Raw genomic sequence first — 19,317 nt, 5'->3', positions numbered from 1 at the left:
AATCACTCTCACATTCACACCTATGGGCAATTTAGAATGATCAATTAACCTCAGCATATTTTTGGACTGTGGGAGGAAGCTGGAGTACCCGGAGAAAACCCACGCATGCACAGGGAGAACATGCAAACTCCATGCAGAAAGATCCCGGGAAAGCCGGGACGTGAACCAGGGATATTCTTGCTGCAAGGCGAAAGTGCTAACCACTACACCACTGTGCAGCCCTAAAGGAATATTTAAACTATTATTTTCATTATTTAATAATCTGTTATCAGTTAGAACCCTGGCAAACTTATTTTCATCAGTTTTTTAGTGGAAGTCACAAATAAAGGAGCTCTTGGTTTTTCCCAGCGTTAGTGAGTCAAAAGCTGCTGTTTCAACACAGAACGTTCACATGCATCCACAAACCTCTCAGCACTCAAACACCCACAGACAGGAGGCCGGCTGGACCGAGGCTCGGCAGCATCCTCAGACCCACGAGTCAGGGAGTCGGTGAACTTGTTGGTCTGGTTTGAAGGCCTCCGTGTGGTCCAGTAGAAGTCCACGTAGTCGGTGTTGGCTTTGAACCACAGCGACTGGCTGCCATCAGGTGGACCGGCTCGTCCTCGTAGGGCTCCTCATGTAGCCTTGAGGGGACCACAGGAACATTCAGTAGCTGTTGGAGTTCTTCCTGTCAGGCTCGTGGTAGAACGGCTCTGAAGAATCTTGTACTTGTCTTATCTGGAACAATCTAACAGCCTAAACTGTTAACAGCGATGTAAAGAAGCAAACACACAGGCATAGATTAGGACTCAAACTAGATTTATTTTAGAAAACAAATCAACTTAGAGGCATTTGTTCACACGTGGCTGAATAGGAGGCCGTCCAATCAGATTAGAGGTCTTCACTCTGTAGGTTGTTTGTTTGGTGAGACTCTTGGACCTCCATCAGCTGACATGGATGTTTGATGGTCTTCCTCTCTAGTGCCAGATGATTCATCCATGAATTCAGCAGCTACAGACTGAAATGAAGCTCATGCTGCCGTTATTGAATTCCTGTTCCAGATCAAATGTTCAGAGCTCACCTTGAATGCAGCCGTCTGCTGTCTGGATAGTTTTTCTCATTGTAGTCTTCAATAAAGTCTTTTTCCTCATGTCAGGATGTGGTGAGACTCTTTCTCAGTCTCTGCAGACGTCCCTCATTGTGCATCTCCAGAGAAGAAACAGAAAAACTGATCACTGCTTCAGCATCACATGCTCTCCAGCATTGAGAGTGTTTTAGGAATTCATTCATTGTGTTGCGAACTTTGAAGGAGCAGAAACTTTACAGCTGCCAAAGATATGAGCTCCAATTCTGGATGCTTTAGGAAATGAAGTTCGTCAAAAGAACACTTGATTTTTGCTGATAACGCTCATTAAATTACTGAAGAAATCTAACATAAAAACCTGTAAACTCTCAGGCAGCTTTTGTTAAAGTTTGTCTATAATTCCATCATCATGTTCTGGAACCAGGACTCTGCAGAAGTTCCTTCAATCAGATACTTGTGTGTTTCTATTTAAGACCTCAGGTTTGAACGTACAGCAGAGGATTAGAAAGGAGTGATTTTGATGTTTAAATCAGTCCAGTAAATGTTTGGAGTAAAAATGATTAAAATTTTGATTTAGATAGATTTGTGTCAAAGAATATTGTCGAGTCTCACTTAAATATATCCAAATTAGTTCAGTGTATTTACATTTTATAGAATATTTGATTTCTTCATCTCAATACTGTAGGGTCTGACCCTAAATATTATAATAATGATGTAAATTTAAATAATATTTTAGTGCAGAGTCATAAACTTTAATCAGCTAAACTTGCATAATAAATATCACTGTACAATCTTAACCTGAACATTCATATTATTGAGGTAAATTTACATAAATCATGATATTCTAGAGTCTTAACTGGAATATTTCTAACATTAATCTTTTTGTATTGTGCTGATAAACAACAATAACCCGACTTTCAGATGATATTTATTGTCTGTGATCGTGAGACTAAATTCCTCCACATTCTGTAACTTTGGAACCTGCAGCAGTTGTAGGAATAAATAAAAATCGAATCTGTTAATTTCCACATTATGCACATTTATTTTTTCTTAATATCTCAGACTGAATGGTAGCTGGCAGTAAAAACAAACTCATCTGATCATTCTGATCAATACTTCATGATCAATATCAGGACAGATGTTACAACTCCAGCTGTTACATTAGGCTGCAGTTATTCAGAGAAATTAAAACATCACATTCCTCATAAAAACTAGATGGGACTTGTATTAAATAAAGTGTTGGTGAATAAACAGTGTAAAAAGTGTGAAGCAGCTCCATTAAATCAGGAGATGTGAGACTTCTACAGCATGGATCACCATCTGCTGTGTTGATTCATAGCTGAATGTCAGAATGAACTGAGCTAGAAAAGCTGCTTTGAGCTGCAACATTACGGCCTGACAATCCAACACCATCACAGTTTTCATCTGGGAGGATTTACTTCTAAGTTCTAATTTAAGTTTCAGTTGGAGCACATTGCATTCACAAAGAAAAACAGCGATACCTTCATAGCAACATTTAATAAACCTAAAGCTTCCCTGTTGGCTCATTGGTGGAGTTTGTTACTGAGCATGTGAACCTTAAATCCAGTGAGACGACCATCTTCAGTCCAGGCCAGTCAGAGAACTTCAAGACCTTCCATCGGCTGGACCAGATGTGGCATCATCTCCCTCTGAACATCTGGATGACAGGAGAAAAGACAGAAATCAAACACAGATCACAGAAATACAATTTATTCACTTCCATCATTTTATAAAAGTAGCATGAACTTTACTAAAACTTGACAACATCAGTAATGAAAGTAAATGTTTTTATCTCGTGTTGAACTAAATTTAAAGTCAATTTTAATGACAGTTTATCCTGAGAGGAGTGAGAATGGAGCTTTTCTTTCCTTTTTACAATATTCCCTCAAAATATTCAGTTTATTATTGGCTTTAGAAGCATTTTTCTTTACTTATTTATTTTTAGATACCTCAGACTGATGTACTTTGCTGGTTTGCAGATAATTTAATGTACAATGACAATAAAGATCTTCTATTATAACATATTTTGCTAAAACAAGAACTGAAACCTTCTCAACCATCTCTCAGTCTGCAAAATTCCAATTGTGACAAAGAATTATCTGATGTAGTTATTATTATAATCTTTACTGAACCAGCCCTGGAATTAATAAAAATCTGTATATGGATATGATTTTCTCTGATGGGACCACTATGGAAGCTGTAGTAATTATTAACTATCCTTTGAAGGGAAAGATTAGGTCTTCATTCAAGTGGATAAAAAAAAAACGCTCTCCCTTAAAAAAAACTGCATAAATTAAAGTAAATCTCTTCTGCACTGCACACATACTACACTTTTGTATAACTCTGGATGTCAGAGTAAAGGCAGACAGATCCACCAATCAGCCACAACATTCTGACCACTGACAGCTGAAGAGAACAACATCCATCATCTTGTTCTAATGCAACGTTCTGCTGGGAAACCTTGATGTTCATGTGGATGTTTGACATGTACCACCACCTAAACACTGCAGGACAAACAACCCCCTAGTCTCCATGGCAACAGCAGTCCTTGATGCCAGCTGCCTCCCTCAGCAGAACAAACTAAAACTGCTACTACAGGAGTGGTCCGAGGAACATGACAGAGCTAAGCTGTTCACCTGGGTTCCACACTCCCCACATCCAGATCTGACTGAGCATCTGTGGGATGGTCCAGGATCAGCCTGGTCTAGGTAGGACCCACCCTGCAACCCACAGGATCCACAGAATCCACAGGACATCCCTAGAGGTTCTGATGAACCACTGGGTCAGAGGAGTTTTAGCAGCATAAAGGGACCAACACAGTATTAGTCAGGTGGTCAGAATGTTATACTGTTATATTGTCATGCTGATTATATGATCAGTAAATGTTACCATCAATTATAACGTCCACATTGATCAGGAAAAAAAAACACAAACTATCAGTTCATTCAGAAACTGTGGGGATAAACCTAAAAACACAGACCTCAACAGCAGTTTGTTTCAAAGCTGAACACCAGCCGGTTTTCACTAAAGAAGCTTTCAGAGCAACAATTAATGACAGTTTTGTTCTCATTAAGTTCAGAGTCAGCCAAAATAATGTACACACATCAGGAAAAGAAAAACTTTTATAAATATTTCATTTGTATAAGTACTTCTATACATATAGATTCCTCTTTCTAAGTTTGATCAAATCACGATAACTCTGTGTCCTGTTGTACGATGTTTTCCCAACAGATGGCGCTACCCTCATGAATGGAGCATCAACAAGTGACGTCTACAACACAACAGAAATGTCTGGAAGCCAGTGGCCACCACTTTGAGCACCTCTTGTAATTGTAGAGGCCAAAGATAACTTTTATTAATCTTGTGATGTCTGAATAAATTTGGTATTGAAACATTTATGCAACTTTTTCTTTTCCTGATGCATGTAAACACTATTTTGGCTGACTCTGTATAATGGGTTTCTGACAGGTCACCAGGCAACATCTTTTTATAATAATGACAAACATACCTGCATTCTACAGGAGTGATTTTTCTCATGTGCAGGTAAAGATGTGTGAGGAGCTTAGAGATGACAGGAGCAGGAGTCATCCTCACTAATTCAGCTTCCACCTAGAAACAGAAAGACCACAAACACACACACTGATATACTCTCAAACGTTCAACCTCACAGCCTCAAAATATCTGTTTAGGAAGTGTTGTTTCTAAATTCTGCTGAAAGCATTGACAGATATTCTCTTACAAGGTTGTGTAAAAAAGCAGCCTGTCCTCTGAGCTACTGAGAAATCTTCCTGAACAAAGTTTCTACATGTAAATCAGCTCAACAAAAACTAAAGCCTCAGTCAGAGATAACAGGTATCGCAAATTATAAACAACTTTCTTTGTTAACTCAGACTTTCTGCTTCAACCTCACATAAAAAGGGGAGTTTAACTCGTCAGGTGACTGAAAATGAACGGCTTGTGCAGTTCTAGATCCAAAAGTAGGATGTTTCAACTCATGTTTTACTACAAATACATGCAGTAATAAATAATAATAATAAATACAATGGCTGGTTGTTAGTTTATTCACTATTAAAGTCACTTTATATACTGGATTGAACTTGAGCCTTCGGCAGACATTTTCAGAGTTTTTTTCCATTTGTCATTCTCATCCCTGTGTAGTGTCACCACATTTACTGCAGCCTTCAATTGTCTCCTACTGGTCATACTACAACTCTTGGTTTGATACTAAATACAAAATCTGAATTTTAAGGAATTTTCATTGTTTTAGTATTGTTTTATTAATAATAAAACTCAATAACTTCACTCTTATATACTGTAGTGTCACCAAAATTATTGGAGCCATCAGTTGACTCCTGCTGGTCATTCAAATGGTAATAAATTAAAAATCTGAATTTTAAGGATTTTTTTTCTTATTTTCTTATTATTTTGTTAGTAATAAAATTCAATAACTTCTCTCTTATGTACTGCATAGAGATTACCCTCTATCAGTTGGCTCCTGTTGATCATACTACAACTCTTGGTTTGATATTTAAACATTTTTCATGATTTTAAGGATTTTTTTTTTATTAGTATTGAAATTGTTGTTATATATCTCAAATATTTTTTGTTGTAACAGATAAAAGTGCTCATCCGTTTGTTTTTTTTTTGGTAGATTGCCTCCAGTGATTTTGGTGACACTACAGTAAACAAGAGTGAAGTTATTGAATTTTATGACTAATAAAATAATAATAAAATAATAAAAATTCCTTAAAATTCAGATTTTGTATTTAGTGTCAAACCAAGAGTTGTAGAATGACCAGCAGGAGACAAATGATGGCTGCAGTAAATTTGGTGACCCTACAGTGTATAAAAGTAATTGAATATTTGTGTAGTGTCTCTCTTCGCTGTTGCAGCGGTTTTGCTATTTGCAGACGGTCCCTGTTCACTCGTTGCATAGCCAGCTGCACATAGACATCAATGTTATTTCTGCAGCTTAAAAGACAGCGAGTTTTGATAAAAACTGGCCTTGTCGCACATTGTCTAGCTTACAACGATGGGAAAGAGGCATTGTTTATGATTTTACAACGTATATCTCATGAGTTATTGATGCCGAAAGTCCGAATCTGTGAATATCTTGCCAATTTTACCTAACTTACATATTTTAATACCTAACAGCGATAAACTGCAGCCATTACAGGGTCGTTCACAGGACTAATATACGATAGCTAGCGAACTACCATTAGCTTACCCTCATATCATAGTTCATATCCTCTTGTCTTCAGCTTGATACTGCTGCATCGCCTCCCAAACTCTCCTGTGTGTCTCCTGAGTGTTTCGACTCGCCGCTCTCAGCTTTCTCCGACTCTTCTATTACTTTGAATCTGACAGAAAGCCACAGACCGAGCAGCAGGTGAACCATCGCCTCCATGTCCATTGTTGTGTTGCATTTGTGTCGCACACAAATGACGCTAAAGGACCTTCGGTCCGCCGTGCTATGACGACTCCACCCACGATGAGGTGGTACTCAATGTGATGGAAAAACAACTAAACCGAGACGAGCCGAGTCCAGTACAGTAGTGGCGAGCCGTGCCGCGCCGAGTAGGTGCTAAAGGAAACGCTAAAGGAAATTTTGTCTTGCACCGCGCTGTATCAACATTTGGGGTAGAGGACCGAGTCTTTAGCGGTTGCCAATAAAGTTTTGTTTAATCCAAACCAACGTAGAGGTGAATAGCGCCACCCAGTGTATCGGAATGTGTTCACAAGCTCTGCATCAATCCATTACCTGGAATCGATTTGCCTTGACTTGATGTGCAGGGTAACCAATCAGGTGTTAGGATCCGCCCACCGACTTTGACGGCCGAGGTTGACAGATAAAATAAATTCATGATCCCCTGCAACACAAGGACCATGAAATAATTAATTAATTAGTGAAATAATAATATATGTTTTTTTACCTAAAATGAATTGCTATTTTAATGAATTAATGACATATTTAATAACACATTTATGTATTTAATTCAAATTTTAATTAATTAATGACATATTTAATTAATTATTTAACGATGTATTTATTTATTTAATTTTGGCACTTTTAGTCCTCCATGTATTTCAAGTTTTAAAAAAAGTTTGTAGGATGTGTCATGTTGCTTTTCTCTCCACTTAGGAAAAGTAAATTTGCTTGTTTTGCAAACGGCTGCAAAAATTAGATTTAAATGTGTACTGAACTAAATAGCTGTTATAAGTGGAAACCTCTGTTTAATAATTTTATTTTCCTGGGGTTTTTTTGTTTGTTTTTTTTTATGAATGTGACAGAGTTCCATACTGAGTTTAAGGGATGTTTGCCTACCACACCTAATATACTCTTTCTTTGTCATTTCATTGTAGGTGCTTCCTTGGTATCAACCCTGAGAGGGGAACAAAGGCCAGCCAGGAGAAGGTGATGTCCAAGAGGTCGGGGAAGCTGCTCCAGAAGAAAGCATCTACTGTAAATCCCCATGTAGTCACCCTTATAAAAAGACTCATGGACTCTGAGTGGGACTTCATGTAAACCCACAGCACCTCTCCACACAGGACCTCACTTTCACAAAGGAAAAGCCCAGTCTGCAACCAGATGTTCATGCTGTCATTCTAAGGTAACAAGTGTCAGTATTGTGTTTGGTTCAGTATAAAATACTTCAGTCCATATGTCTCAGTTTTGAAGTTCCAGGTTTGTTCCATGACGTGGTATTTATTGAACATGATCATGAGTTATGAAAGACTGATTCTGAAGGCAGAGTACCTGAAATGTGATGTGCAATTTTTAAACAGATTGTTGACATGTTAAACATCATTAATTTTTTTTTGTAGATTTTATTTTGCAAGACTTGAATTACTTGAAATTTGTTAGCTGCTGAATGTGTTCAATGCAGTATTAAATAATTTAAATGATATATCATCTTTCGTTACAGTTCAGGAAAAATGGAAATCCAAATTCAGTGTACCTGAACTAGAACATGCACAATGAGAACCTGTTCACCATGAGGAAATGATTGCATGTTACTAAAATTTAATGGGTTAAATAAGTCAGTTTTTGAAATATGTTTGATACAGAATTGGTTTTAATAAAAGCTGAATGTTGAAAAGTCATCTCTTGTCTGAGCCATTTCTATGCTATGCTATTTCCCGGGGCTTTCATTTTGAGATGTGACATTTTTAAATCATTAGTTTTCAGCAATGTTATCACTTCATATCATCACATTCTCTGATATTAATTTTACAGTAATAAACTGTTTATGAAGATTACAGTACAAACAGTAAAATAACAGTATAATGGCACCAAAATACTGACAGTAATATACTGTAGGCATAAACTGTAAACATCATAATACTGTAATATTTTTTACAGTAATAAACTGTTGTTGTAGGATACAGTAGGTTTACTGTAGAATAACAGTGCTCTGCTGGCAACTTTTGCTGCCAGCTCTTTACTGTGAATTTACGGGGAAATTTCTTAGAGTGTGGTTATTGTATACTCCTCTGGAGATTGTGCCATGAAAATGAAATTGAAACAATGTCAGAAATGTATGACCTATAGATTAAAGTAAAATTAAAGTCTAAAAAATAGATTTTGTATGATGTTAATGCCCCATTCTCAGTAATTCCAAACTCAGAGGACAACTATAAATGAGCAATGCCTATGTGCGAGTGGAGACACTGACTGTTAAAGCTCTCGTTTAGATTTGAAAAAGCAGCCTTTTGCCAAATCCAAAACTGCTCTGACTGGAGGGGTTTTAAAAACTGCTCAGTAGTGGGAGAAAAACAGGAATTGTTTTTCATATTGACTAGGAAAACTGCCTGCTCATCACTCTAATTCAAGCACACTGAAAAAGTTTTAACAACCTCTATTTCAAAGTCAGACAGTCAGTCAGTAACAGTCGGGGTGTTTGCACACCCAGCTGTCAAAGTCTGGTTTAGATCTTTATTTAAAATAAAGAAAAAAGAAATAAAAAAAACACACAGCCTAGTTAACTAAATCTTGGTATGATATATACGCATAATTATGCTTTTGGTTTCTTTCACACATGAAAAGAGTGGCTATTACCACAGAGCTTCACGCTTCATTGCAAAGCACGCAGTATGTTGTAAGCCCAGTAGGATAAAATCAAATAAACCCCAACTGGATTGAGGAGGAAAGTTGTAAGAGAGCACAGTTAATTTTTCCACCTGCACTATTTCAGGACACAGAATAGAGGGCAGAGGACTCTCACTTGTCATGATTTATGGCAAAGTAACAGCCTTGTTAAAGTAACTCCAATTACAGATCTTTCTCTACCTGGTCAGGCTTACGTCTTCACACCTCGAGTGCCTCTGGAAACCCATTTGGGTCAGAAAAGCCTCCAATGACCACATATCTAAATCTAAAAGAGACTGGCCATAGCATGAAACACTCTCTGGCCCCCATCTTTTGCAGAGAAACACTTGTGAGCACTTCTCACTCTGAACAAATGATATCTAGTCTCCCTCGGCACTGCAGCTTTTGAGGAATGTGTAAAATGTGTCAAGATCACCTTCTCCACTTTACGGTGACCTCAAAAAGCTTTTTAGGAAGCTGTAATGTTTTTTTTTCCCTTTTTTTTTCTTTTTAAGGGACATGTTTTGACCTTCACATGACACAACTATAGTTATTCAAGTGTACAGCGTTCATTTTCTTCCTTTTATTTACGCTGTCATTGTTGGCACTCACTGTGATGGGTCATTAAAATGGAAACGATCGTGCCTGGTGTGACGGAAAACCGGACTGACAACGCTAAGCTAAAATATAACCTTGAATGTGGTCATAAGCTCCCCAATCTGTGCGAATAAAAAGTAGTCATTGACAATAGTTGCGTTGCCATGTGGGCTCAGCATGTGTGGTTCCTTTAATGACTGCAGCATATCCTGAATATGATTATGCTTCCGTTTTTAAAGGCGAATAATTATTGTCCCTTTTTAATGTGCATGCTTTTCATTTTTCTCATTAGTACCTCTCTCACTAAAAATAACTAAGGTTTCTGTAATGTGTGAATATTTCTACAGCACTGATTAATCCATGCTTTTGGATTCAGTGCTTCGTGTGCGGATATGTTCAAGAAGTTTCAGATACAACATGACTAAATATATGCATCACTTGTGGATCATTGCTGCAGTTGCCCTGATGTTGTTTGTGGATTGCAGTAGTTGTCGTAAACACTAGAAATTTCACATACGCTACATAATTTAACTCTGGGCCTGGATTAGCTGCCCTTGAATGTTTTGTGCGAAGGTAATGCTTTCCAATGTTTCAGCACATTCACACACTCAGATGTAAGGGCCAGTCCTGCCATTTTGCAATATGTGGTGCCAACCTGAAGTACTGGTTCATCATTATTTAACCTAAACTAATTCTGACATCATTTTAAAAAAGCAAATCTGAATCTCAAATCAACCTTCTGAAATAATGAGAATAAGCAAAACTTTTCTAAATATATCATCTTATTACTCATGTACGTTTGTCCGTCTGTCCGTCTGTCTGTCTGTTGGCAACATTACTCAAAAACAGACTAACAGATTTGGATGACATGTTCAGGGAAGGTCAGGAATGACACAAGGACCAACTGATTAAACTTTGGAAGTGATGCCGCTTATAATCTGGATCCATGGATTTGTTAAAGATTTCCGTATCATTGTGAGATAGCGGCATGGCATCACTGTAACTATGACAACAAGTGAACACTACATCAGCTGCCTGCTGATGGTCACATTATTGCAATCGGACTTATTGGGACTTATCCATTGGAAATGATACAATGAAGAATTGATTAAATTGTGGGGGTGTTTCCAAGTCCCTTCCATTCACGCCGCCCGCTGCATATTAAGGTCGCGTGAGTCAGTATCCATACATAACATACACATGCATAACACATGCCTGTGTCATTTTGTTTAAGGGTACATCTAAACAAAATGGCCACATTCTATGCTGCCGTGATTTGTGATCATCAATAACTAATAAACAAACGGTGCATTTCTAAAAAAAAAAAAAAAAAAAAAAGCTGCATTTCTCACAGTGTCATATGGGGGATTAAACTGCCTTGGTGGAGAACTGCACTCAATTCTTGCTCAATACTCAAATTTCTAGGACAGAGTAAAATATTGTCACTTTCTAAAATGCTCTAAAACTGTCCAGTTTCTGAAGTCAAAAAGTCTCTTCCCTTCAGATTTGAAGGTTTGAAATGTAAAGGTGCGATCAGCAAAAACATCCTGATATTCCATAATGTTTTTACTCTTAAGGTTTTTTCGTGTACACTGAGCAACATCAAAACCACCTGCCTAATATTGTGTTTGTCCCCCTCATTCCACGGAAACAACTCTGACCGACTGGGCTATGGACATACGGTGTTCTGTGCTGTCTTGCACTGAGAAGCTGGTATAGGTTCCTTCGTGTCCTGTGGGTTGTGTGGTGGAGTGAACAGGAATCAGCTGTCTGTGGATGCTCAACCAGACTGAGATCTTGAGACTGTTCCAGTGATTTTGGCTCTCCATCATGTTGTTTCCAAGCAGATTTTGCAGTGTGGTGGGGAATGTAGTCCTGCTGGGGAAGCTGCTGGCACTGGGGAGTACCGTCACCATCACGGAGTGTGCTCGGTCTTCCACAATATTAAAGTGGGCAGCAGGAGTCACAATAACATCCAAATGAATGCTAAGATCCAAGGTTTCGCAGTTGAACATTGCATAGATACTGCAATGTGCAAACAAAAACATGCAAGACTGTTCCAGTGACATGTGATGATCACATGCATGCAGCACGTGTCAGCAGCATTGTTCGTGTACATGACATGATCTTTGTGACCACTGACAGATCTACGTCTGAAATTTTTCTATTGACTTCAGCTAAAATAGAGAGCAAACATTGCAATGAGTTATTTAGCTGCTGAGATTAGCCAAACTTCCTGTTGAGGATCATCATTGATGACAACAGATGGGTCAGTGGCTCAGATCTAGAGACCAAACAACAGTTTTAACAGTGGAAGAGGGTTGGATGGTCGAGGCAGAGTTCTACTGTAACGTCTGGAGGCATCTGAAAGAGAACATTTGGTGTAAAAAACTTAGACTGTGGTACAATGGCATGTGGGTGCTCTAATTGTGCTGTGTGCCTGGTGAGCACAGTAGGATGTTTACGCACAGGTTTTTTGGCCTAATAAGACAGTCATTGTCACCACCCGCTATGCTTACTAGATTAAGCTCCCCTCTTCTTACCTCTACCCAAAATCATATTCAAGTTGAAGGCTGCCACTTTGACACAGCTTAGGAGATTCAGTGTCCATCACAGATGGTGCGTCACATTCTTACATAACGGGACTTCAAAGAAGAATTCCAAGTGTGACAGGAGCAATAGGAGTACTGCACTGCTGTGTAAGGAGACTACTTTGAGGCAGATTGTGGCCAAATTTGTATTAATTATTTGTTTTGATTGTAGTTGGTGTAGTCTCTGAACTTTTTTGTTGCATGTATAAAAGAAATCCCTTAAGTGGCCTTTAAGCTGGACACAAATTTCCCCAAAGGAACACTAAAGTATACACTACCATTCAAAAATTGGGGTAATTTGAAAATGTCCTTATTTTTGAAAGAATTTATGTTTTTTTTTTCAATGGAGATGGCATTACATGAATAACAAATCCAGTCTAGATATTGTTTATGTGGTAAATAACTATTCTAGCTGGAAACGGCTGATTTTTAATGGAATATCTACGTAAAAATCTAACAGTCATTCATTGTTTTTGTTTTGGTGTTTCTCTTCAAAAATATACTTGTATTATTCTGAAGCTCAAACTGGAAACTGTGGACTGACTTATATGTCATCATCCTATACAGCATCCTTACTGTCTGCTCTGAAAGTCAAAGAAATACTTAGGACGAATCAAAATGTCCTTCCTTTCCAAAAAATGTTTTTATTTTCCACAGTGTTGCCATTTTCAAAAACTGAATTAATTATCTTGGTTGGTTTGTTCAGTCTTTACTCATTTGACAATATGGGTTTGTGTACTGTTTGTTCCGGTCTCCACAAATACCCTAGCAACACTGGTTATTTGTGTGTTCAAGTCCATAAATGCACAAAAAAAAAAATAAAAAAATAAAAATACAGAATCTGACAGTAATAGATAAAAATAAGCTAAAACTGTCATGGCAGCTGTAAAATATGCCACAATGAAAGTCAGAATAAAGTTGAAAAAAATGAAATAACTCAACATAAAAAAAAGGAAAACAAGCGAAACTAAAGAATATCATTAAAAAATTGAATACCTGCATAAGACCATATTTTCTGCTGTACATTTTATTGACTTTTAGTAGAAAGTATCCTGTTTATATGTTTGACATTATTCTTTTGTGAGACATCTCTAAGGTCTCATACTTTGCCGGTGCAAGTGAGTGTATGTGTTACATTCCGCAACTTCCATCAAACGGCTGTACTTATAAAGATGAAGTGATCCGTTCCCCCACACTCTGCAGGAGATGTACATCAAACTGGTGGACATTTAGAAGTACTTATCTAAAAATAGGGCCCTTGCCAGAGATCCATTGCAAATAGCTAAGCAATCATTCACATTAAACACTTGTCACACACAGCAGAGGACATCTTTCAGTCTCTTTTTAACAGCATTGTCTATAGATCACTGCACTTTTTTATATTACCCCACTGGAAATGCCTTGACTGAAAAAAAAAAGAAAGAAAAAACATTCACTGAATAATGTGTGAATGCAAACTTTCCACTTATAACTGCAAGAGATCAAATGTGTGACTTCAGAAGGAACAAAATGACTTCCAGTCAGGCAGAGGAGTTCAAGGACACAATTCTGTAACTGTTACTTTACGAGAAATGTCACACTTGGAGGCTTTTTTACACTGTTGTCATCAATCTGTGACGGGAATCCAGCATATATTTTGCATTTAAAGAATAGGGCTGACATTCTATCATTTTATCAGCAATTCAAGTCTTGTAATGTAACGTACTTTCAAACTTGTCTGCGGTGAATACAAGTGACTCCCCATATTTCCAAGAATGCCTTGTCAAAGCGGAGGCAGGTAATACTTTTGAGCACCATTGAGCAAAAATTCCATTCTGACATTTTAGCATATTTTAAGTAGTCAGAGAAGAAGTTAGACCTCTAAAATTTCCTCCTGGCTTCATTTTCAGGCTTCAGACAAAGTAGCCTGACTGGAGATTTCATCCAATGACAGGGTTTTTCACCGATCAGATGAGATACTATAAATGGCACCAAAGAGTGGGATGTGGTGGCTCATTGGGTTAGATGGACTTTCACTTGGGTTTGAATCCCACAAATGAATGTTGACTTTTAGCTTGACTAGCTTGTCTGGATGGAGTAACTAAAAACAAACAGGCACAAGGGAAGAGCTGCAGGAGGAGGGCTGTATTTACAAAATTAAAAAGAAGAAGAAGAAGATAAAGAATCTTTATATCTACAGCACCTTTAAATACTGTAGCAAAAAGAAGCAACAATGAAGCATTAAAAAGGACAATAAATCATCAAAAAGGCCGACAATAAAACATCATTAGAGGCATAAAGAATATTACACAAACACCTGATTTTTTAAGTTTTTCAAACCTAAGCACCACCTGCAGCTGCTGTGACAGTAACAGCCCACTTGTTTCAGAGTGCTGGGGCTAAAACAGTAAAAGCATGGCACCCATTTATTTTACACCTGGACTGTGGTACTGGTAAGAGCTGATTCTCAGGTCTGAGGGGTCTAGATGTAAAATGAGGACATGCAAGATGAGATGTAGAGTAGCGCAAGACCAAGTAACCCCACTGAAAATGCTGAGACAGCTGACTTCTATTATATAGGTTGAATGTACTACTGTGTGTACGGTGGGTGAGCGCATTAGTCATACTACAAGTTGCTTTTTTTCATGAAAAGAAAACTTCTAACTGGCTGGCTGCAGTCCATTCTGTCTGTAGTGTTAGATTAGTCTCTGATCCTGATGGTGCTGACTGACACCAGAACCAGATGGTTACTGCTGATGTTTTTATATCATATATTTAAAACTCATATTTAAGTAATTTATACATCACTGTGATAATAAACCTCTAGAACCGATGACTTAACATTTTACACGAGTTAGCTCCCTTTGGGTCATTTTAATAAGAAAAGCAATCAGAGAGCGCAGTACTCCACCAGCCCTGCTCAGTCTTTGTATCACTTCCAACGGATGAAATCTTTAATAAAAAATGGCCTTGCACTGAGTACAGGCGTGTGTTAAGCATGTGTATGCTATGTATGGATACCGAACAGCATGAACTAAATACGTAACTGGCGGCAGGAATTGATTGGACTCGGAAACCCCCCCAGATGAGTCCCGACAAGTCCGCAGAGGTGGATTGTAGAAGGATCGCAATCATGTGATCGTCAGCAGCCAGCTGACGTAGTGTTCACTTGTTGTCATAGTTACAGTGACGCTGTGCCGCTATCTCGCAATGATACAGAAATCTTTAACAAATCCATGGATCCAGACTATAACCTGCATTACTGCCAAAATCTAATCACTTGGTCCTTGTGCCATTTCTGACCTTCCCTGAAAATTTTATCCAAATCCATTAGTCCATCTTTAAGTAATGTTGCTAGCAGACAGACTGACAAATGTACGCAGATTGTCACACAACTCCAAAGCATTCTTTGGCAGAATAATGAAACTGACACATTACCTCATGTTACCAGGTAACTCTACAGAGAATTCCACACCAATGTTAAAGGTGAAAGGACTGTGTGAATAATATATCAAATAGCTAGCATAGAAATCCTGTCCAGAAGGGTGTTTTCGACAGTTGTCGAATATCTTACAAAATGTAAGCCAAAGATAATATTTAATGCAATGCTATTTTCTATGTTATTCATACAATTTTTGATTTGACTTCTCAACTGAATGAATGAATGAATGTTTTTATTTGTGAGACAAAAAGCCATAAAAAACAAATCAAAATATTCAAAACAACTACAAAAGAAACAATCATAACAAAACAAAGCAAAATCCGAAAAGGACTAGGACGGAGCATAAGCTTATTTACTCCTACCTCATCTCCATCTCCACCATCAGTCACTCAGTACCCCAATCCCATAGTTATTTATGTATATATTTATAAACTAAATAGAAAATAAATAATATGAATAAATATGTTAAATAATCAGTGATAAACTCATGTCAAAGCCCATCCTCCTCCCTGTACCTGTACATATTTTTGTACTGCTTTTTAAACTGGGTGGTGCTTGGACATTGCATGAGCCCTACCTCCAGTACGTTCCATAAACTCATTCCACATACTGAAATACAAAATGACTTTAGTGTTGTGCAAAATTTACCATGTTTTAATTTTAAATCCTTCTTCCAATGATAACCCTATCTTTAATCAAAAACGGAAAAAACAAACAAACAAACAAAAAAAACAGGTTCTGAATATTGACGAGAAATTGGTTGTTTTGTACATTATTTTTGCAGTTTGAAAATGAACCAGGTCAGTGAATTTTAGTAATTTTGATTTTAAGAAGAGTGACTTTGTGTGATCTCTATAACCAGTTTTATGAAGTGAGTCTTTATTGTGTTGTATTGACTTCCCAGCAGGGGTTAATGGTTAACACAGTCATTGTTTTCCAAGCATAGCCAAGAACCATTGTTTAGTGATTACCTTGGGACTGAGCTCAATGACCTCAAAAGCAAGCACAGCATGTGTGCGTGTGTGTGTGTGTGTGTGTGTGTGTGTGTGTGTGTGTGTGTGTGTGTGTGTGTGTGTGTGAGAGAGAGAGAGAGACCCCCGTTTGTGTATGTAACACACCTCTATAGCGCACGTGGGTGTTTGCAGCAGTCTTATTTTTATCTCTTTTTATCCTGTTTTATTTAACAACCGTAATTGTCTCATCATTGGTGTATCTTGTTGTTTAATGAACTGATCTAAATGATAATGGCAATGTAATGACATCCCTCAATAAATATTTAATCTAACCACAACATGCTCCGTCACCTTGAGAGGGCCAGCACTGAAAATGAGAACCCTTTCAATTAACTCAGGCCTGGTTGAAGCTGGTTCTTGTGTACTCATTGATTTGGCTGTATATTAATTAGGGTGCTGCCACATTGTGAGACTTTGTTGACGCTTGTGTAGGCTTGCCTTGAAGATGGCTGTACACGTTGTTGGCTCTAATGGTCACATTAGTCATTTGGTTGCGTTGTAATAATTACAGTCATTATGCTCTTACACTGTGAAGCTGCAACTTTGAAGGTCACTGAAAATTAGCTCCCTTCCAGCTACAACATACAGCTGTAAGTCACAGCTTTCCTGCCCTAACTACAGCATTTTTACAGAAAACATATTTGTGTTTTTCATCGGGGTGATGGGACACAGTACGGGCATCTATGAGCCCATGTCTTAGCTACAAATGAAAACAAGACACCTTCCGGAGCAGCACCACTGACCTTCAAGAGGAGACCCACACTGTGGACACTGTCAGAGTCTCCAGGGCATTTCCTGGGTAAGATATGTGAGGGGATGATTTCTCTATTGCTGAACTAAAAAAAAAATAGAAAGGTCACTTGGGTGTAAGAGTTCCAGCAAACTTTGTGACCCCTAAAATTTCAGTATTGCATCCATGGTGTAAATACAGAATTGAAGAGAAGTGCGTTTAAAGTCATTTTTGTGCTGTTTTTTCAGGTAAGTCTGATGTAATGCCCAGCAAGGAAAGAAAAGGCAAAAAAAGAAGGTGACAGGTGATACAGTGGTCTGTAGGAAAAAAAAGCTTTGTAAATATGGCATCATTATTCGTTGCTGCTATCTTTATGATATCTGTTCAGAGAGTTTTCAATGGTGTCTTGATATGATTTCTTTCAGTGGTATATTCTATTCATTTTGGATTTGGATTACACTTGATTGCTATTTGCTATCATTTGATGCTACCAAACAAGGAAACAACAGTAACGGTTAATTTTTTGATTTCTCATTTCACATGGACCCTTTGTATACCTCATTTATGGTGCGTTTTTTGCCTTTAATGCCACAAATTAACGTGATATTGCTGATGTAAGCTCATAAGTAATCCTAATACTGCCGTGGATGATGTCATGGATACCATTTTTTTTCTTTTCACCTTGTGGCTTTAGCGTTAATAGGGGGTGAACAACTTTTTAATTATGCTCCGAACAAATGTGCCAGACACTGTTTGTGGGCCACACAGGTACATTAATGCAATGAATTTCTATAAATTTGTCCTATCCAGGATTAATTACAATCTTTATTCTCTATGAACTGAGACAGTTTGTAATTAACATTTGACCTATGTGCTCCTCAACCTTTCAGCGTAACAACTAATTCATGCAAGCTTGTCCCATGTAACCTCATTAGATCACTGGCTGTGTGTGTGTGTGTGTGTGTGTGTGTGTGTGTGTGTGTGTGTGAGGAAACGTAGGTGTAATTGCTGGATGAAAAGGCTGGTAATCAAGCTTTACAGCCAGACTCCCAGCATTATACTAAAATGACACCAGGCTGCGATATGTCAAGGGAACGTCTGGTTCAACACTCCACAACATTTTCCCTGAGCAACACTGGGTTTCATAATTAAATATAAAATTTGCTTCTGTGCACCTTGGGTTTTATCTACAAGGGGTCCTTGACTTACATCGGAATTCTTTTCCAATGGCACGACGTAACTCGATTTTCGCCACAAGTTAGAACTCACATACTGTGATGTATGTGGCGTACAACCGGCGAATGTAAACAAAGCCGTCTTCCTCATATAGTGCTGCCTGACAATGTATTCATCCGCTCCGCTTGATAACTAGTTCCCATGTGATCTTTTTTTTTTTAACGTCGGAATGATGGAACAAGATTTTCTTAATAAATTTATGGGAGATGGCGACATAACCATGAAACGTTGTACGTCGAGGACGTCATAAACCGAGGACCTACTTTACATAGCTCTGGCCCTCATCGGTCAACAACCAATTGCGGAGATCCCAAAAGAAGTTACAACATCCAGCAATGAAACAAACACTGTCAAACTACCACTGCATTTGGAGGTATTAGTCAAATAATGCCCCATTTTACTGGAAAACCATCAATGCAAGTATACGGTAGTTGATGCTGGGCCAAGTTGACACACTGTGGTGGAGTTGACTAATTTGGGAATTTTTTGAAGCCTGTTTGATCCCTTGACTGACGTGATGCTCATGTTTGCTGCCCCTTTGGATTTATTCTTGGCA

General features: G+C 38.1%; 1 long non-coding RNA gene across 1 annotated transcript; it reads right to left on the bottom strand.

The window, feature by feature from the left end:
• Positions 1–515: 515 nt before the first annotated feature.
• Positions 516–5,226, bottom strand: LOC129350953 (uncharacterized). Its single transcript, XR_008604551.1, has 3 exons — positions 4,593–5,226; positions 2,641–2,741; positions 516–1,503 (listed from the first exon to the last, which is right to left on the bottom strand). It is a non-coding gene; the product is annotated as an uncharacterized LOC129350953 (long non-coding RNA).
• Between the last annotated feature and the right edge of the window lie 14,091 nt (positions 5,227–19,317).

Source organism: Amphiprion ocellaris, chromosome 2, assembly GCF_022539595.1.
Source record: "Amphiprion ocellaris isolate individual 3 ecotype Okinawa chromosome 2, ASM2253959v1, whole genome shotgun sequence".
Classification (NCBI taxonomy): domain Eukaryota; kingdom Metazoa; phylum Chordata; class Actinopteri; family Pomacentridae; genus Amphiprion; species Amphiprion ocellaris.
The sequence above is the reverse complement of the archived record's forward strand: the minus strand, read 5'-3'. Positions and strand labels throughout refer to the sequence as shown.